A 4,489-nucleotide genomic window follows, 5' to 3' on the forward strand; every position below is an offset into this window, starting at 1 on the left:
ACAGAATTAGCTTTGCCGATTTTTAAGTTCTCTACACCACACAAAGTGAGATCATCAACAGTTTCTTTTAAGAGAGCAAAAAATGTTCTGACTTCATGGGAGAAGACTTCAAACAGTTTCTATCCCTTAATTCACTTCAGTATCAAATTGCCCCGAAGCCACAAACCTGTCTCATTCCCCTGCCCATACACTCTTCATTTTCCACTTGGCATACTAAAAATACTCTCCTCACGTGGCATGTGCTAGAACCATAGATATATGCCTTGGGATACACCCCATAAATATTTGCAGTTATGTATCCTGAGGACAAAAGACCTATGGTTCTAGCTAGGGAAGGAGTCAGGATTTTGCCCATGTGGAGGCAACTAAGAGTAGAAATTTTTTTGTGGAGGCAACTAAGAGTGAAAAAAATATTTATGAGGATTATAGCATTGGGTTTTTTGAAAATTCTTGAGGAGCAAGTGCCTCCCACACCTTCCACTGTAAATCTGCTCCTGGTTCTAACACATGCCATATCAGGAGAGAATTTTGAGTGGGGAGTCGGAAAATCATTACTCTTTTAAATTGCCACACTAACTTTTATAATAACACACAATTCAATGAAAGGAACATATTTCCACACTTTTGATTTAATATAAGAACACACTAGCTTCAAACAAGGTTGAGGCTCTCCATCAAACGAATGACTGAGGTGGGAGAATGTTAATTAAGGTTTCCAAAAATGAAATCGATTTCTAGGAGATATATACTGATCCCTAAGAAACCTATGTTGTTTTCCTCCCATATCAACTGTACATCTGATGTAGTGCATCAAATGTGATTCAAGGAAATGTCCCTTTATATTATATATATATATTATATAGATATATATATAGATATATATATATATATTATAAAATATATCAGTATGCCATTTTCGTTGAGATCAGTAATCCCTTATATATATATATATATATATCGGTATGCATTATACCATTCTTGTGATTGTCATTTTGGGTTTTACATTACATTATGTGGTCTCTTATGCTGATTTTGACATAACTATTTTTGTTTTCAACATGTTGCTGTTAGTGGAATGACACTGATACAGATTTTAATTTGAAATTATTTTTCTTTGAGTTTTTATCTGAATTTTCTATGCGATTCGCACAACATATTTGCGGTTGTGGCATTGTTATGAATGTTAATTGTGTTTTCTGAATTCAGATTGATGAGAATGTCCAGAGGGAAATCATCAATCATAGGTCTTTGAGGCATCCAAACATTATACTGTTCAAGGAGGTAAGATGTCAATATTATTTAGATTATTATGTTAGTTTACTCCCTTTAACTGCCTTTAAATGGTAGAGCTGAACATTGTCGGAAAATCGCCGATATTTTTGTCTCCTTGTTGTTCAAGATTTATGATTCTTATTTTCAGACCTTCACTTTTTTTTTTTCTTTCTTTCTAAAATCCATCGTCTTCAACTTGATTCTTCTTCTTCCAAAATCTATTTTCTTATAAGTTTCTTCCAAAATCATATTAAACATTCTTTTATTTTGCTTTCAACATCTAGAGTAAAATTGTAAAATCCCCAATTTCTTTTATCTGAACTTTCCTAGATCTCTTTGAATTAAACCAAACTGACCCTCCTTGATGCAATCAGATCTGGAAATTTAGACTAATTTGTGTGAAAACTTCAAGAGAAGTTAAGTTGGAAGAGAAAATTCTCTCTCTTGAATCTATTTCATTTAACTAAAAACACAACTACATTCAATGGCCTATTTATAGGCAAAACAGAGAGATAACAACCCAAGTGAAATGACTACACCACCCTTACATGAACGCTTAAACATAGCAGCCTATTCTGCTATGTTACTGTACTAGAATGTTGAAGTAACATTCTGGTTATTAGGGAGTTGAAGTCTCGAGGCTTCTTCATAGAATGTTGTTGTGAAAGTTAATGGTATAATGCATTTAATGTTACTGTACTGCTTATTCTGCATTCTGTGGTTTAATTAGTTGTCTTGGTGGAAAATGAAGAGTGTATGGGCAGGGGAATGAGACAGTTAAGTGTTTTAAATTGTAAGGAGTTTGACAAGGCTTTTTCTATATTTCTAAATGATTGAGTTGATACAATGCATATCGAAATGTCAAGTGAATTTGAAATTGTGCATGTTTTTATGTCTTCATAAGCTGGTGTAGATGTTGTTAACAAGATTTCGGTTTTCTAATGTCATAGATTGACATAGAATTTGTGGAATTACTAGCATTCAGGTACTAAATTTTCTTAGTATCTACAGTTCCTTGTACAACTAAACTTGTTTAATTTTTTTTTAAAGTTTGATTGTAGATGTGACGCCTTTTATAGTAGTGTTGGACTCAAAACCATTTTGTGTTATTTCCTTAATCCTGAACCAAGGTCCCTGTCTTCTTGAGTTATGATCTCTGAAACAATATATTGGATAAATGCGTAGTATTAATTAATAATTACCATCCATAAAACCATTACTAGAATCATTCAATGGGTATCTAAGAGATTTTATAGTTGAACAATCAATGTGATCAGACCAGCTCAACTATGCTCCAAAATCATTCTGTTTGATGGCTGTGAAAAAGTGGGCATGTGATGCACATTCCTCAATGGTCCTCTTACCTAAAGTCATCTTTGTTGTGATATTGCAAGCTCTCGAACATTACATTTCTGAGCATTTCTAGATGTGTCATATAGAATAAATGCTAGGATTTAATTCACATCCCATTTTCTGTTCTCAAAAGTATATATGGATCAAGTAAAATATAAGTGTAATGAAAACATCTAGTCCCGATGAGTTCACATTTTGAAGCTTTTTCAAGCTCTAAATTGGTTTAACTTGCAGGCAGTCTCACAAGGCTTTCTCCGACAAGTCGGATTTATTCTTTGTATGCATGCTGAACCCCCTTATCCTTTAGCATTAAGATTCAAGAACTAGAGATCGAGGCAGCACAGGTAAATCCTGGTCAACAACGCCGGTTATACCATTTTCTTTCATAGTTTAAAGCAAAGATTGGTACATCTTGTTTTAAAAGCATGTAAATGTTTCCAAATCCCATCAATCGGCTAATTACCCTTTACTTGTAGCCTAATTTTGAGCAGCCTCTTTCCAAACTTATGTTTAATGCTCTTGACAAGAGAACTCCAAGAAGAAAAAGAATCAGTTGTATTGTTAAAGTTTTAACAAAATGTTACTTATATTTCTGTGACCCAGTCCACTAAGATATGGTGTATAAGCGTCTGTCTCTTTGAACCATTTCCATACCTGACACATGTATTCTTAACAGATGCCACAATTTCTGCACTGTAATTACTCTATGCTTAATATTCTCCATGTTGTTTTATGGCTGGAATCATACCTTGTGAAATGGCCCAAGACATTTATAGTTGTTTCTCATGCTAGAGAGTTCCTGAACACAGCATTATTCTCTCTTAAACCCTTGAACATTTTTCTTCAGTAATGTTCATTGATTTACTTTTTGTTTGGTAGAAATGTTCATTTCTTTAATACTTGATTGTTGTAATGTTTACAAGATCGTCTCTTGTTTCAATTCTTTTATTTTGTATGTGGTGAAGATAGTTACAGATATTCTCCATTTACATAAACATATTGATTGACACTCGAACAAGACTACACGTACACAAGCTAAGGTGCGTTCATATTATTGTTACTTGGCGAGAACGTAATTCAAGTTGTTCATATTTTGCTTCTTTTATCATCATTGCTGGATTGTATGGGATTGTTAACATTTTATACTCTGATGATGTGCAGATGTATTTTAGTAGATGAGAATGACAATGTTAGTAGGCATGATTCTAAATACAACTGTAAGTGAGAATTTTTCATACTGGAAAGATCAGTTTGACCATTTAGACCACTTTTATCATTATCATCATCATCATAATTTTACCTGTATTGTAAAATTAATGGGTACTTGTACCCAATGTTTAGAAAATCGAAATCTGGTGTAAACTTGGTCCTTTCTCAATTAAATTCAATTGTTTGCTTTTCAAATATTAGTGACCACGTGATTATGTGGAGAAGAGGTGCAAGTTATTGATTTATGAAAAAAGTCTAATTTGAGTTAATAAGGTCCAGATGAAGTAAGAAGATTACCTTTAATGGATTGTATATCTGTCTATTTTCAGAATTATTCTTTGTGATTTTTAGTTTGAATTGAATGTGGGTGTTGATAAAAATAACAAATTGCATCCAAAGTTAGTGTGGCAATAGCAGCTCTTTTATATTATTTATTTTAAAGTTTTCAATCTGTATAGGTTGGAGGACACAGGTTAAATGTGTGTATATATATATATATATATGAAAAAAAATTACAGCAGTGGATACAAATTCCGTCTTTATATATTATTTTTGAAGGATATATAATAATTTAAAAAAAAAAAAAAAAGCGTATAGTAGCGGATTTTAATATCCGCCGCTATATGTGTTATATTTTTTTAAAAAAAATTGACCT

The 4,489-nt window shown here is 32.6% G+C and overlaps 1 long non-coding RNA gene across 2 annotated transcripts; it reads left to right on the plus strand.

Moving 5' to 3' along the window:
* The first annotated feature begins 1,317 nt into the window (after positions 1 to 1,317).
* On the plus strand, positions 1,318 to 4,100 carry LOC147404955 (uncharacterized). 2 transcript variants are annotated; one of them, XR_015178014.1, is made up of 3 exons: positions 1,333 to 2,257; positions 2,860 to 2,969; positions 3,591 to 4,100. It is a non-coding gene; the product is annotated as an uncharacterized LOC147404955 (long non-coding RNA). The 2 variants fall into 2 exon arrangements; XR_015178013.1 differs by lacking the exon at positions 3,591 to 4,100 and having other exon boundaries at positions 1,318 to 2,257; positions 2,860 to 3,184.
* The last annotated feature ends 389 nt before the right edge of the window (positions 4,101 to 4,489 follow it).

The sequence above is a fragment of the Akebia trifoliata genome, chromosome 4 (assembly GCF_017979445.1).
Source record: "Akebia trifoliata isolate Shusen 1 chromosome 4, ASM1797944v1, whole genome shotgun sequence".
Taxonomy (NCBI): domain Eukaryota; kingdom Viridiplantae; phylum Streptophyta; class Magnoliopsida; order Ranunculales; family Lardizabalaceae; genus Akebia; species Akebia trifoliata.